Below are 16,711 nucleotides of genomic sequence, written 5' to 3' on the forward strand. Positions count from 1 at the left end.
CCCTGGAGGGGAGGAGGGGTGGCTATCGGGAAGGTCACTTCCTGACCTTGGTCTTCCCAGGCCAAGCAGCACCACCAACAGGAAAGTTTAATAAATCACCCTTTTCTCCAGTTGCCCAAAGAAGATTCTCTACTTCTTCCTGCTTAAAGGCAGAGTCTTTCCAAAACATATTTATTAAACAAGTGCCATGAGTGAGGCGCTGTGCTGGGTGAAGGTGGGGCAGGAGATCCGCTGATGGGTTACGCAGCCTCGCGCCCAAGGAGCTCAGGGAACAAGAGTAGGCAAGCCGTCTTCATGGGTGCTACACGATTTCCCAGGTCACAGCAGCTTGTGGGTGTCACGGAAGTACTGGGCCCCAGAAGTGGTCACTGCAAGTCTTCTTTAGCTCTACATCAGCATCAATTAGGATGTATTTGGCTGCAAGTAACAGAAAAACCAATTGAGGTTGTTTTAAACAAAAATCGGCATTTACTTTTCTCACACCGCCAGAAGTATGGGGGTTCCGCAGCTCAACAGTGTCGGGGTCAGCACCTCTTCAATTGTTTTGGCCTTTTCCTCATGGTCATGAGATGAGTGCTGGAGTGCCAGGCATTGTGTGTACATTCAAGGCAAGAAGGAAGGGAAAGCAAACCTCGGTCAAGTGTTTACCCTGATCTGGTAATGTTTCCCAGAAGTCCCCATGACTTAGGGCTCAGAATGACTACTTGGGCTTCTCTGGCCCCCGGGCAGTGCATACCCCAGCCTTATGGCCTCTGTTTCCTACTGCACAGTGGGACGGCCCTCTCGTTAGGCTTTCTTTTTCCTAGAGCCCTTGCTCCAGGAACCTGGCAAGGTTTGCATGAGCTGGATCAGAAGAGGGCTGGCGAGGCAGGCTTTAGACTGTCCCTCCCCTGTGACCCCCGCCAGGTGTGCCCCACCTGAGCTCCCTGCCTCTCCTTCCTTCCCTTCAGTCCAATTCCTTCCCAAATGGAAAGAAATGTTGATTTGGACAGCAAGGGACAGCCAGTGCACCCTGATTCGGGGCAGGAGATGGCTGTGGGGGAAAGCAGCACCTACTTGGAGACGGGTCTCCTCATGCAGCCGTCCTGCCTTCCTGGGAGCGCTCGGCTTCAGGCTGCGTGCCGTGACTCTCACTATGCAAACACACAGACAACCACAGCTGAACCGTTCCCCAGAGGAGACCGCGATGAGTGCAAGGCACAACAACGTGCTGTGGGAACATGGAAGGGGGAGAACGTGTGTCCAGGGTGGGAGGCAAGTAGGAAGCAGGACAGGGACGGTTGTGGGAGTCCCAGAGGAGAGAACACTGTCTTTCATTTATTCATTCACCCAACAAATACCCCTACCTTAGCTAACAAGCACCCTGGCCAGTCCTCTGCCCTGTGGGAGGGTCAGGCTCATGAAGGAGGTGGATGATGGGAAGGTGTAAAATTGTGGAAGGTGTAATGAAGGAGAGAGATGCGGGCTGCGGGAGGGTGTACCTGGAGGGTTTGCCCCGCTCAGGGGACTCAGAGCAGGACGTTGGAGGAGAGTAAGGTTTTGTCAAGAGAAGGGAGGGGAAGGCACCCCATTGGAGGGAACAGCCTGAGCAGCGAGTGGGGGCTGGGAAGTGGGAGCTGTGAGTGGTCTGGACATCCGAAAAACAGAAAACAAGCAGGGATTGAGAAAAACCGTACCCGGCTCTGGGCTGACATTTTCCACGTTCTGAACTTATTTTATGCTTGGCACAATCCCATAGGGTGAGATTTCCCTTCGTGTGGATTCCCTGAAGCAGAACCTCAGGCACGGTCTTGGATGCAGGTGGCTTCAGTGGGAGGTGCTTCCTGGAAGCAAGAGTGAGAGAGCAAAGAGAGTGAGGCGGAGATTGAGGAAAGGCCCCAATGAGGCTGACTTATGGAGGCCACCTGCTGTGGCCCGGGGGCGCTTTCATCTACCAGGACCAGCAAAAAAAAATAGGGAAGACCTTTGCGATTTTGTGTTGGAAGGAGAAGACACAGATGAGGGGTGATGGGCTCCTGAACCATCTACTTCAGATATTATCTTCATTTTAAAGATGAGGACCAGAAAATCTGAGTGATTTGCCCCAATTCTCAGGCAGCAAATGACTGGTTTGGACATAGGAAAGTTATGTGTGCAAAACCCATACCCTTCCCATCATGCTCTGCTGTCCTCTTCTCGGTATATGAAAACGTACAATTATAAAAATGAAAGGATTAAAGTGGATAGTCACATAAATGTTGGTGGGATACTTTCCCAGCAATCATAATTCTTTCAGCCCTAAAAATGATGCTAAAGCTGTGCTTCTCCTACCGTGCCCAAAGGGTGCCAGTCATGGAGTGGTGGTGAAGACAGCACAGAGCAAACTGGCCCTGGGAAGAACTTGCCCTGGTAGGTTAAGCACACTCCATTTTCAGCACTGGGTCTTAGGCGTTGAATCCATAAACATGAGCACACAAAGGAGTAGAAACTGTACATATTGTGAGCAAGGGGATTGCATGGGGATTGGTAAATGAAGCAAAGGACTATGGATGTTTTCTGAAAGAAAGGAAAGCAGAAAGTAGAACAAAATCTGGGGGGGTATGCCCACCCACAGTTAAAGGGGAGGGGGCATCGGAGGAGACTCAGATGGGTGTTTGGAAGGCGAGAGGGATGGTTTTCAGAGTTCTGGCAGAGGCCAGGGGAGGGTTTCCAGGAGCCAGCACGGGCGGCCAGTGCCGGAAGGTCCAGGAGACGGGCCATCGGGGTCAGCTCACCAGCCTCCTTGCCTTGCAGGAGCCCTTGGGGCAGTTTCTTGTGACCCCAGCTTATACCTTTGGGTAGTCATACGTTCACCATTAGAAAAGACATTTTCTTTTAGTAATTGTGTAACTGATTTAGTGAGGAGTCCCCGCTCTTTGGAGCAAAAGCATGACTCAATTTTATTTTTTCAGTAACCAAAGCCAACCGAGTCACTCCTAGGCCCCCTTATTTGCTGTCTGGTGATTTTCCTTAATGTAGCTTCTCTTTCCATAACCTTCCCATTACCTTTGGCTATTGTAACAGTCTAGTTCTGAGGGTTAAGACGGGCCTGTTCGCTTTAAAATGTACTCTCACAATCTTGCCTTCCTTTTACCCACCATTGCGAGCAGACGTGTGCGTGTGTGTTTGGGCTGGTTCGCCAAGACAACCCTCTCCTCTCCCCCGTGCTCTCGCCTCCGGGTGTGATTGGGGTTGGCAGAAAGGAGAGAGAAACTCCTTCGAGACTCGGTGGGTGGCTGCCTCCGGCCAGGCTGCCTGCCCTCGAGGTCTGGCTGTCACTCGGCCTCTTGTCTGTCTCACTGACTGGCCTTGGGTTCTGTTTGGTGGGCTCCACTAAATGCTAGCCGTCCAGCAGGGGGGTGGGGCACTTGGTTCGTCCAAGGTCCTGGGAAGGCAGGTTCCATTCTACACACTCCTCTAGCTTGCAGGGTGGTGAGTAAGCCCCAAGCCTTGATCTGTTCTGGACAAAGAGTCCTCAACGTTTTCGACTACTTCTCCTAGCATATGCTCCATTAAAGGAAAAGTAAACCACTTCTACACAACGGAGCAGGCATCTGGAAAAGCCCTTTTGTCTACCTTGCCTAATAAAATCCTCAACTCTGGGAGGGAGCAGGGGTGAAAGAGCTGCCCAGGGCCACCCCAGGGTCAGCGGTCTTGCTGGGACTTTAACGCCAGGCCTCTCTCTTCTGCTCCAGTGATTATTCTCTGCACCATGCATGCGTCTCCACAATCATTCCGCTTCTCAGACCCCCCTTGTGTCTTTTTTAGATGAACAACCAAAGTTCCTTGTAATTTTCCAAATGTGACTGAAGCTCAGCTTTATGTAAACCCAGGATGACACTTGTTTTGACAGTAGCCAGCTTTGCTGGACTTTTGACCCGGGTCGGATAGTGGGCGAACATGGCCAAGAAATATCCCAGTGACCCCTGGGTTTCTTTTCAGGGCTCTAATGGATATGTTGGAGATCCTCATCTTACAGAAATGGTATAGGTGACTTTTTTGGAAATCGTTGTCAAGAAAACTCTAATCATAAAATATCCACGTAGAAGTAAATCTGTGGTTCTCTGCCTACTACTTGCTCATCACTTCATCTGAACTTCTTGAAGTTTATCAGCTTGCCAGTTGATTATCTGCAAGACTTGAGGGTCATCTGCCAAGTTAGAACATTCCCTCTCACATTTTAGACCATTTAGTATGATAAAATTGTCTTGAAAGTTGTTCTGATCTCCAGGTTTCCTGTTTACACTTGTGAACTGCCTGCTCTTTGACTGGTGGTATTTTCAGGGCATCAGGTTAGAGCTGGGGCACCTCTGAATCCAAGAGAGGGGGCGGCTTCCAGGCAAGGATTGCTTATCAAAATCTGGGCTCTTCTCCCAGGCAAGTCAAGACGGGGCACTAAAACACTATACAGTCACGAGGTATTTTAAGTCATATTTACCCTGCACACTAGAATGGGAGGGTACTGTGTGGTGTTTAACTGAGCCAGAGAAAAGGAAATGCTACTTAACTAGCATCAAGAGTACGTAGAGCACTCATTCATGAAGAGGCAGCACACAGTAAAATACCTAAAGGTTTACGTGGGGCCTGAGCTAATGAATGCATGGTTCATACGGAAGGAGTCATGAAAGGGAATTGGGGATGTCTCTTTCACTAAAAAAGGATTTATTTCACTAAAAAAGCCACTAAGGACTACCCACTACGGTAGAGGCTGGAGGTCCATCGATGATCAGCTGGTGTGGATTTTATGGTCTTACCAAGGAGACAGATATTTAAAAAATTATCTTAAAGACATTAATTACATTACCATGGAAATAAATGTAGGGGTCAAACAAATGGGCCTTGAGCCAGTTGAGATCAAGGAAGGCTTCCCTGAGGAGGGGACGAGGGTGTTGACTTCTGCGGGAGGAGTAGGCGTTCTCCAGGCAGAGAGCAAGGGGAAGGCATCCAGGTGGAGGGAGCAGCATGTGCAACAGCCACGAAGGCAGGCGAGGGCGGCGCGGCGAGCACTGCTGGGCATTTGCTGGGTAGAGGACAAGCCCCCTCTCTAACTGCCCCCCCCCGCCTTGCGCGGGCTGATTGGCGTCACTGCTGGTGGAACTCTGCACCTGCAAACCGGATGCTGCACTTGACCGAGACCTAGAGCAGGAAGCTCCTGGCTAGATCTGGAGGGTACACTGGCGCCCGGTCAAGTGCCATGGCCCAAGGACTTCTCTCCTCAGGCCTCTTTCCTCTTCCCGGGGCTGTCCAAGAGAAATATAGAGTGAGTCCCATATGACATTTAAAATTTTCTAATAGCCACACTCAAATTTTTTAAAAAAAGGAAAAACAGGTAAAATTAATTTTGACTGACGTATTTTATTCAACCCAATATTTTCAAAATATTATTTCCACATGTAATGAAGATAAAAATGAATGAGATTTTGCATCCTATTTGTTGTACTAAGTCTTTGAAATCCAATGAGCTCTACTCTTCCAGCACATCTCCATTTGGACTGGCCACGTTTTGAGTGCTCGGTAGCCACAGGTGACAAAGGGCTACCATTTTGGACAGTGCAGCTTGTGCTGACTCCCTGCCCAAGTTTTATTTTGACAATTTTCTGATTTTCAGTTATTTGTTTAAACTGCCATTTTTTTGAGACTAAGGAATTATTACTGGATATTTTCTTTCTCTTTTTCAAATAATGGGACTAGCTTTTGTTGATAAAATATGATCTGTAAAAAATTCAGAAAATACTGAAAAATGTAAAGAAGCAATAAAAAATCTGTAATTATCTCAGAAAGCAGAGACAATTGCTAGTCCATGATCTAGACTTTCCATGCATTTATTCATGTCTATTTTACAAAAATGGGAAATATGATTCACACCACACAGCTCTGTGAGAAGAAGTGTGAGCAAGGCCAAGGATGGCTTTAGCCACTTCTCTGCAGCACCCTCTGCCCTGATCTCTGTTTTCCTGGATCCTACCATCTCTTTCACCTACCTCATGGAATTTTATATCATAAAAAATGTAACGACAATTTTAGCTTCAAAATTATTCTTTGCCTCCAGCTGTCCCACCTCCTTCCTGCTCCCCTCCCGACTGCATCAGACCAGGGAGACCATTAGTAATGTGGTGGGTAATTAAGTGCATGAGTCTTCACAGCCAGCCTGACCTGGGTTCAAATCCCAGCTCAGGCACTTACTCGCTGCATGACAATGGACAGGCTCCTTAAAAGCTCTCCAAGGGAAGCAGACTTGGCCCAATGGATAGGGCATCCACCTACCACATGGGAGGTCTGTGGTTCAGGCCCTGGGCCTCCTTGACCCATGTGGAGCTGGCCCATGCGCAGTGCTGATGAGCACAAGGAGTGCTGTGCCACGCAGGAGTGCCCCCCACGTAGGGGAGCCCCATGTGCAAGGAGCGTGCAAGATTCCTGGTGCTGCTGATAAAGATAGAAGTGGTCACAGAAGAGCACACAGCGAATGGACACAGAGCAGACAACTGGCGGGGGAGGGGAGAGAAATAAATAAAAAATAAATCTTTAAAAAAAAAGCTGTACAAAATCAGAGACAATGGCTTTCTCTCAAGGTTGCTTTGGGAATTAAATTAAAAATGAGAGAATACGTGACCAATAAAATGAGTCACTGAGTAAAGCTCCCTAAAGCGTAGCTCTTCTAAGGCGACATCTCTGACGGTTTCTAACTCTGGGGCTCTAGGGTCTAGGATCTGGGAGTTTGCAGGTGACGTCGATTCCTCGGATTATTAGTTGATGTCGCCGGTTTCTGGGGAGTGCCCGTTCACCTCTCAGGACGGGGCTGCCTGTGACCTGTCAGGCTTGACTGCCCTTCTAGGCACTGCTCACAGCAGCAGCGACTGTGCCACGCTGTCCCACACCGGGGCTGCAATCGTTAGTTGTTGGAGCCAAACCAACCGTCTTTGTGCGCGCAACAGAGCAGGGAGCGCTTCTGAGGGCAGGTGGTGGTTAGGGTCCTCCCACCCAGAGAGGAGCCGAACCAACATCTGTAAAATTACAAAACAGAGTTTCAGGGTGAAAACTGCCTTTCCCAGCTGTTTCTAGAGCAGGAGGCACAAGGCACGTCCGTTGCCACGTGGTAGGTTTGAAAAGCACGCGTGACCGTGGGAAGCCGAGGGCAAGCTCGTGGAACACACTGTCCCAGGAGGTGGCCCAAACTGAAAAGCGGGTTCGCCAAGTGTACAAGAAGCCCGGGAGACTGCATCTAGCGAGACGTGCCCGGAAAGTGCTGGGAACCTCTGATATTTCGGGGCTACCCCTGGGGAAGTAATCACCACCTGAACCTACTCCAGCACTATTTCACCTGGTGATGGAGTGTCCCTTTCCTGTGCGAACTCTGGTCCAGCTGGAAAGGTTCCTCATCCTTAGTCTTTCCTTCTTTTCTTTCCTACAGTCTGGATAAAAGTCGAGAAAACACGGAACTCATACTTTGGTATAGTTTATGCTAAACCCAATCTTGCTAAGACCTGTGGGAGCGGCAGGGCACCCGTATGCACCTATTTTATCGTGTTCAGTAGCCGAGGCGACTTTAAGATCCCTCAGGCAGCGGCTTTTCCTCTGACCACAGGGTTCCGTTTCGAGGCCTGCTGGGATTCTACTGGCTGCGAAAGTGGACGGATTCCTATTTGTAGAGAGCATTTACCTTTAACCAGAGGCCTCCAATGAAGGGATTCACTTGTGCTGGAAATTTAGACAGCATGGCAGGGCCATCGGAGCGTTTGGGGAAATTTCCCTGGGCCTCTTCTGTCACACGACTGCTTAGTCACCTCGGGACAACTTAGCTGACTCAGCAAGGCAGAGTAAGATCTTTGTCAAGTAGCAGTAGATGTTGCCATGGAAACGATCCCTCCTCCTACATATAATATTAGAAGTGGTTTTTGGGGTTTTTTTAAAAATAGCATTGAGTAGCAGTGAAAGTTTTTGAGACAGCCGACCTAAATTTTTAATAAGATTCCAAGAGCCTTGAAGCAATGAAAACTGATACGCTTACTACAGGAAGATACAGCTGGGAAGAAGATGAAGAAGGTGGCTTCAGTTCTGATTTCACTAAACTTCGAGAGAAAGCTCGGTTTGTCCAACCTGTGCAGAAAAGCCTTCCCAAGGAATCATTTATTGGGTGGCTTTTAAGGTGGGTTTGATTTCTATGGTAGTTAAAAGCACGGATTTGCATTTCTGTGTATTTTCGTTATCAGTTTAGGTATTTTTTATTTTATAGAGTGAGTTATTAGTAGCAGAACTCCCATGAATTTGGGGCCAGAGGCAAAAGGGCTCAATTTACCATCGTGGTTCAGGAGTTGGAGGCGGGTAGCGCTGTCGCTGAGGAGGGCGTGTGTCCCACGCTGCGAAACCTGACTGCTTCTTTGTTGATGCAGCAGGGAGCTGTCTGGTGGCAGCTGCAGGCTCTGTGCCCTCCGCTAATCCAGGACACTGGCTCTTTCTGTGTGCTCCCCGCAGCCAACAGAGAGCTGTTTTCAACTCCTCTTGGCAGGTGAAATGATTTTCTGTATATCATTCAAGCAAAACATAGAATTTCCCTCAGTTTGGTAAACTACAAAGTACCATGACACACCCTTGCTGGGAGCACCACTGAACACCCTTCAAGAGAGTCAGAGTTAGGATGTCGGTGATGGCCTCGTTGAGCCCGTGTTTACGTGGATGGAGCCTGGAGGGCCAGCTGCGAGCTGGTCTGCAAAACCTACCTGCAGAGAATGTCTAAGCACCTCTTGAAGGAGTTAGCAGATGAGTGAACACATGGAGGAAATGTGGGCACCGGGAGGGTCTGGCCAGTAAAAAGAGGACTGCTTGACTTCGGGGCACCTTTGACAAAATGGAGATAACTGGGGCTGGAACAAGGGTGACCACATGTATTCGTTGGTTTATGGAAAAGAGAAGTTTATAAACATACCTCCTGAAAGTGCATCTGCCTTGAATATTTCTAAAGGATGCATAAAAGGAGGTAAGGCTGGTTGTCTCGGAGGAGGAAAAGAGTTATGGGAGGGGAACGATATTATCTTTCACTGCATTCCTCTTTCCTTTAGATAAGCAGACTGGCGGTCTCTCTACTTGAAGGGCTACCTGCGTGACCGTAGCCACATATCACCTAACATCACTGAATTTCATGCTTCTTACGTGCAAAATGAAGGGCTTGAGCTAGAAAAGTTTTAATGGCTTTTCTAGCTGGCTCCCAAAGTACTCCAGAAATCTGCTGTGCCTACAAAACGGTTTCCAGATGAGATGTTTAAGTTGGCCATGAGCCCTGGAGACTGCTTTGCACTTTGGTAATCTGATCCCACCCACGACAGAGACAATGGGATGTCTAAGGTTAATCACACAACCCCTGCTGTCAATAAATGCGGGAAGATGGGAGAAAGCACCTCACTTCCAGCAGATACAATAGATTCTCCTGGGTGTGGATGAAGGAGACTATTAAGACCCTTTTAAATCGAGCCAACAACTGGAATTTAGGCCAAGGCAGAAGGAAGCCGGCAGCCTATCTGATCAGCATGTCAGAAGCCTTCTGGAATCTTCCACCAAATGGTCTTGCAGTCAGAGCTCTCCTGTGGGCCAATGCTTTGAAAGCCCCTGTTGACTGATGCTGGTGAGCCTCCCTCAACAAACACCTGCAGTTTGGAAATACTCCTGTTGTACCAAAGTCGCGAAGCTTGAGTAGATTGTTTCTTGGTTCAGTAGAGGACTTTAGGCCGCTAGAGCTTATTGTTAATGTCTATTTGAAGCAAACAGATAACACAGGGGCAATTCTGGCAGGGCTGGGCCTCGACGTGGCTTCCGTGATCATGCAGTCATGTGCCTGGCACTCCGGCAGCTTGAGTGTCTTCATGACGTGGTGGCTGGCTTTCCCCAGAGCCTGTGATGATGGCAAAGACCAGGGTGGAAGCTGTCATGGCTTTTATGATCTAGTCCTGGAAGTCACCTACTGTCATTTCTGCAGGTCAGTCATTTTGAGCAGTTGATCACCAGGGCATGAACACTCGAAGGTGCAGATGACTGGGGGGGCGTATTGGAGGCTGGTGATGGCAGATGCTATAGCATCCATAGGTAGAATGGGGTACCCGTTGGCTTGCATCTGCCATATTTGGCCCCACTTTTGAGGGCACTGCTTCCTTGGACTGACCTCCTTTGCCCTGGGCCTACAGATGCTGCCATCACCTGGCTCAGCCTAAGGAAGTCCTTGGATTCAGGGCTCTATTATGACCACAAAAAGATGGTGTGAGAACCAAATTCAGGTGCTACAAGTCAAAATGAATATGTGGATATCTTACTAGTTTTTGTGTTTTTTGAAGTTTTTTTTAATTAAAATTTTTAAAAAATTATTATCTTTTATTAAAGATACATGGATCACACAAAATGTTACATTAAAAAATATGAGATTCCCATATATGCCACTCCCCACACCCCCCACTACTCTCACATGGACAACTTCTTTCATTTTACTAGTTATTAATGCACAAGCATTGCACGGTATCATGTTGACCTTAGTCACCAACGCTTTCTTATCAGAGAACTGGCAACATCCGCTGCCTTGGGGAGCTGTGATGGTGTGCCCGTCCTACTCCTTGTCCTCCGCTTTGGTTGACTTTGGTGTGCTTTTGCATCCCACACTGACCCATCTCCTTTCTCCCTGGAGTGGTTTTTCCCTTTTAGTTCAGCTGACACACTAGTTACAAAGATTCTGCCTGTCTCTGTTTTGATCATCTTTAAATGGCTGTGTCTTATCTGCAGAGTCCCGTAAGATCTATCGATCATATTTCTAATGCTCTAGATAGTTACGATTCCACTCATTCATCCACTCACTCATCCATCCCTCGTTCATTCCCTCACTGTGACTGTGTGTGTGCCATGAGCCAGTGCTGGTCTGGAAAACTTTCCTTTCCTGTTGGCATTGCACAATGTGCCAAACACTGCAGGACTGCGAACACACAGCTGGGGTTCTAATCCCAGCTCTTTATTTGGCAGCACTGTGATCTTGGCACAGAACTATTCAACTTACTCTTTCGGGCTTCTCCGTCAGAATATCTGCCTTACAAGATGGTAGTTAGTCTTGTGCCCCTGACAGCATCTGGCTCATAGCGTTGCTCAATCACCAATGGGTATTTAATGAGCTCGTCATTAATAAACCATCTTAGTGAGTGCAGAGCAGCAATTAGATTTTCCAGAAAACATTTGATTTCAGTTTCCTGAAAGTTTTTTCAAAAACTTCTCAGTATGACAGCAATAAATGATTTTCCCTTCTTGCGTCCAAAGGCTGAGTGGATCCACTGGGGCATTCTCTCCTCTGACAGCATTCAAAAGGACAAGATCCTATTACAGAGCCTTGTTCGGAAAGCCCATTGTTTGACCAATTTAGATCAAATGAGCAGGCAACTTCTCCTACCAATGTATTTATAAAAGTAGCATTTCAAGATTTTAAATTTATGTCTTTCATTTTTTCACTATTTTTTTAAAAATCCAGGGTCAAAATATGTAGATGAATACAAAAATAAAACTTTATACATCATCCCACTCCTTGGAAGGAAGCACTTATATTAGTAAATATTCTTTTATTTACAAGTGACATCCCATTGCAATGTAGCATAAGAAAAAGAGAGAGAATCGATTGGCTCATAAAAGAGGGAAGCAAGGGCCAGGGCTGGAGCAGCTTCAGGCATGGCTGGATCTATCATCAGGGTGTGTCATCTTGGTGTTTCGAGGAGAGGTTTTTTTCCAGGGGCCAAGTGTATTAGCCACTTGTAGCCCAAGATGGAGGGACCACAGCAAACGTATGGGCAAGGATCATTTACCAGAGTCTCTGGTTGAACGTGCCCAGGGAAGTGCATGACCTGTCCAGCTTGTGTCCTGCGTGCTTCTCTGGACCAATCAGTGAGGATGGCATAGCCTGAGTGGCCAGGTCTGGGGGGACATGTCCCACCTGCTCTACAGCTCAAGCTGGGTGCCTCTGTCTTTGCGTCACTGTTTCCTCATCTCTAGGAAGAGCGAGAAGACAATCCTTCTGGTTTGGCTCTTAAAACTATCAGGCAGGTAGATTATTGGCTTGGTGATTGCTTTCTCTCTTGGGCTTGATTTTCTGGGAGGGCAGCGTTGCCGACACGTGTGGCTGGACAGAAAAATGAGGCAGGAGGCCCCTCCCTGGGGTTCTTGGAGGGGGCGGTTGGTCCTTCTCTTTGGAATGACCATTTTTTCCCTTCCTGAGTTTTTAAGTCCCTATTATTGCACCCAGAGCCAAAAGTAGGCTGCAGTAAGAGATTTGGAGCATATTCTTGAAAAAACCCCAAAGCTTTGGCACTGTGCTTCCCATCAGCCGGAATCAAAGGCCGAAACATCCAAATGACATGGGGTGATCATGCGCATTATTTGACTTGTGTGGGGTGGCATGCCATTTCTGACAAAGCGGTTGTCCAATATGGAGTGGGTGGTAAGTGATTCTTTTTCCTTTTCAGAAATGAGGTGGCAGAGTGGTCAGGGATGGCTCCCTTGCTGGGAAAGCCCCTGGAGCATTGGCCTGAGTCATCATTTTCCTGGGACCTCACTGCTTGCGAACGCGATGATTGAGTGCACATAGAAATCCCGCTTTGGTGAGACGTTCCCAAAGATGAAGAAAACGCGATTGGGGGAAAAAGAATGCCATGAGACCTTGACTACTGGAAGGTGTAAAATGATCCCATATGTGTGGTCTCACCATCTGGGAAGCAGGCAGGATTGCGTTCCCAATTCCACGTAAGGACGCTGAGGCGCCCCCTAAATCAGTGGACCGAGGCCATACAGCGAGGTCACATGTATCCCATTTCCCTGAGCGCTCACAGCCTCAGCACCTGGCCCTGTTGAAAGTAAACAGGGCTTGTGAATTTGGGGGGAATTGATTCTCACACCCTAAGGAGGAGTCTTGGCCCTGAATAATCCACTAAACTTCTAATCGCACATCCTAAAATTTAAAACGTCAGCAGAGGGACCTTCCCGTCTGACCCCCTTGAACAAACTTCATGGCCCTTTGACCATCTCCTAAACAAACAGCCACTCCCCCTGTTTTCAAAGGTACTTTGACCTCTTTTCAGAAGTGTGGTACCAGCTCTCTCTTTCGAATGGCTCTTCGGAGTTTGTTTGCTGGTGAGTACCTGGGCGAGAGCGGTTCCTGGGAAGTTGGTGGGGGGTGGTTCCTGGCTTTATGTACCCAAGGACATGGGGGTACCTGAAAACTGACGGGAGAAGAACAGCATGGGGTCCCCGGCTTCCAGCTGCTGGTGACGTCCTCATATCTTCCTGCAAGGGAATCCTCCTGAGAAGCCCAAGTCCTCTTTCAACATTTCAAGCCCTGGAACTCTCTCCAAACTGGCCCAGCTCTTCTTTCCTGGTTTCCTTCCCTCTCAGTGGAGTGGAGCGTTGGCTTGGGGGCTGGGCCAGACGCTCAGTGCCCATCCTTAGCTCAAGTGGGGTCCCAGGAACCTGATCCACGGCCCACCGAGGGTGACGGCCTACCTATCCCTCGCGTCCAGGGCTCTTCTACCTGTGATTACAGGATTTGAAGCTTTTCCTAACTTGGCACAGCCTGCCTGCCCCACGTCTAATTGGCATCACTGAACTTCTAGTCCTCATCTGTAAAAAAGGGACAATCCGTCACCCCCGGCCAGGTGAGAGAACATACATAGAACTGGGGGAGCTGCCTCTGGCCTCTCCATCAGGCAAGCCTGGAAAGCTTTGAGCCTACGAGGTAGCCGCGATGTCCTGCAGGGCTGCCACCAAAGCCCCCTTGCCCAGGGATTTGAGCCTCACACCAGTTCTGCATGGAAGCTGTCAACCTCAATTTTGCCAGGGAAGAATCCAAGAGACTTGGGCAATTCTTCTTATTTCTGCATCTGCCTTTTCCCCACTCAAGAGCCTTATTCATAAACATCTACAGTCCTGCAGAAGCAACTCACAGCAGGAAGGGAGTTTGTGAGAATGCAGAGAACCATTTGTGTCTTTAAGCTAATTGGGGCAAAGAGCTGGGGACGGAAGGGGGGTTTGGGTAATTGCCTCTCTCCATCGTTTACTCCTTCCTCCTTCCAACTGAGCGTGAAGACCAGAGCTGTCACTGGGGGGTCATTTCCTTACCCTTTCTGAGTCTCACTTCTCTCATTTGTAAAATGGGCTTATTAAACCCATATGGCACAGTTATTGTGAGGCTTAGATGAGACAATGTGTGTAAAATTCCCATCACAGAAGACAGTTGTCAGATGATAATTGACATCTGCACCTCGAACTCTGCCTCTACCTCTTCTTCTCTAACCCCTCCATTTCTCTCTCCTCCCTTTCTGCTTTTTTCCTCTCGCCCTCCCGTTCCTCTTCTCCCTCTCTCCTTCTTTCTTACTTCCTTTCTCTCTTGTGCTCTTTCTCCCTTTTCCTCTCTTTCTCCTTCTCTCCTCTCTTTCTCTTTCCCTCTCTCCTCTTTTCCTCTCCCTCTCTCACCCCCTCCCTTTCTCGGCACCCCTCCTCACTCTCCTCCAGCTCCTCGCCCCATGGTCATGTGACCCTTCCAAGCCTTGGTTTCCTCAACTCCAAGCAAAAGCCACGTTGCTTGACTTCCTGGGGGCTCCAACAGGGCTCCTGGCCCCCAGCATGGCTTCCTTGGGCCTCCCTGTAAGGCTGAGCTGGGCTCCGAGTCCCCTTGATTCAGGAGCAGATGGTGCCTGTCACCGTCCCGTCCAGGCGGCGGGGGTCACCACTCACGCACGGGGCGTGTGTCCTAGTGGAGGGGGCCTGAAGCAGCCAGCCTCTGGGGCTAAGGCCCGAGACCTCTATTTGCCTTTTGGGAGGATCGGCTTGCAGGACAGAGACACAGAAGGGACAGGCACAAAGGACTTAAGAAACCAGAGTCTGGAGAAGGGAAGTGACCTGTCCAAGGTCCCTAAGCCGGGCCGTGCGTGGGCCACGGACGCCATCCTAGGGCAATGACCCCCCTACTAGGAACGCCACGTAGGAGCGCTCTGCTTTAACACTGGGTGCACGGGGACTTGTCCACGAGAAATGGCTCCCAGAGCAGGATCGGGGCTCTCTGGGGAGGCAGGACGGGCTGGGGGACAGACCTCCGCCCTGGGTGGGGGGGAGCCGGGACCTCTGTGCTGCCTCCCTCCCACGCGGCCGCCTTTTCCGGGGCACTTCGGTTTGTTCTAGGTATAAAATGGGTTGGACAGACCAGAGGGCCTTCCTGCCTTTTGGGTTGTTTAATAGTACAGAACTGGAGCCTGTAAGTCCGAAATTTAAGCTTTAAAAAAGAAAACACAGAGCTACTGCACTGAAGTTGGGGTGGGGACATGAGCTGCCCGAGCTCTGGGCATCCAGGGCCCCCTGTGGTCCCTCAACCCCCTCCCCCTGCCAGAACGAGGGACCCCTGGCACACCCTGGCAGTGCCGGCCTGGAGGCCTTCCCACTCGTCCTGCTGGGAGTCTGAGGGTGCCAAGTGTGGCAGGAGGTGCTGGCCAAGGCCCTGCCCTCTCTAGGGTCCTGGTAAGTAGGTAGATTTGGGGGTACCCAGGAGATTGTGACTTGACTCCTTTCCTCCAGGAGCTTATCCTCAAACTTGAGGACTTGAAGAATGATGAGAAAACCTCTTCTGAACTGTACAAAGTCGAGGGCACAATCCTCGGTATGAAACCCACTTGACCTTGCAGCCAGAAGTTATACCCATATGCCCATGAATGCGACCAAAAACCTGGCTAGATCCCATTCTCTTCTTTTTCGTGTTTAAAAATGCTGATCACAACCCACTAAATGTTTTCCCAACCCATTGATAGGCTGTGCTCCAGAGGAAGCTGCCGAGGCGTGCTGGCTGGCCGCTCCCCAACCCACCCCACCCCGCCAGCCCTGGGCTTGCACCGAGGCCTCTCCTGCTATCTTAAGGGTCCGCACACTTTGGCCCTGGGGCCAGGGGTGGCCTGGCACCTATTTCGTATGGTCCACAGGCACTGCGAGCAGAGGAGTCCCGGGTGGGAGCCCCTGCACTCCGTTCCTCCTCTGCTCCCCGCACCTGCCTTCCCTGCCATTGGAGCCACCTCGCTGCCACCCCAGGGCCCTCCTACCCCCTGGGGATTCTGCTGTTGGCAGTGGCCGGGCACTGAGCCGTATCTCTCAGCCTGGAAGGCAGTGATGCAGCCGCGCCCCAGTCCAGCTGCCCAAGTTGATACAGCTATGCTTTCCAGGAGAGAAGGGGCCCCTGGGATCTGTTTGTCACTGGGGCAAAGAGAGAGATGAGCGGTGGTGGCTGAGCCGCTCTCCGTGCTGCCTCCTGGCCCTCAGGCCCCTCTCCTTCCAGCAGGTCTCCTCCCAGCAGGTCTCCTCCCAGCAGGTCTCCTTCCAGCAGGTCTCCTTCCAGAATCTGTTTCCAGCAAACACAAGGTGCACAAAGTGTGCCGTCCACCGGGAAGGGCTGAGCCCAGGCAAACTGGGCCAGGCAGAACTGGAGTTTTCCCTCTTGTTGTCTAAGCACCTCCACAATGTCCTTGACTTTTTTTCTTGGCCCACCAGGCCTTAACTATTTGCTCTCTGGGTCTTTAGGGAGGAAGTTTGCCTACCCTTGTGCTGCATAATGGGCTGTGCATTACATAATCCTGTAAAGACCCAACCACTTTGTATAACAACACACAATATTAGCTACCGTTTATGGAGACTCTGAAAGGTTAAGTAACTTGCC

General features: G+C 49.7%; 1 protein-coding gene across 1 annotated transcript in view; it reads left to right on the top strand.

Annotated features, from left to right (window-relative positions):
- The first annotated feature begins 7,723 nt into the window (after window positions 1-7,723).
- IL1R1 (interleukin 1 receptor type 1) overlaps window positions 7,724-16,711 on the top strand; it is a 122,173-nt gene continuing 113,185 nt past the window's right edge. The window contains exons 1-3 of the mRNA XM_058278249.1: window positions 7,724-8,161; window positions 9,072-9,982; window positions 12,489-13,152. The gene's annotated coding sequence lies outside the window, so the exon portion shown is untranslated. The remainder of the gene's footprint in view (window positions 8,162-9,071; window positions 9,983-12,488; window positions 13,153-16,711) is intronic.

The sequence above is a fragment of the Dasypus novemcinctus genome, chromosome 17 (genome assembly GCF_030445035.2).
Source record: "Dasypus novemcinctus isolate mDasNov1 chromosome 17, mDasNov1.1.hap2, whole genome shotgun sequence".
NCBI lineage: Eukaryota > Metazoa > Chordata > Mammalia > Cingulata > Dasypodidae > Dasypus > Dasypus novemcinctus.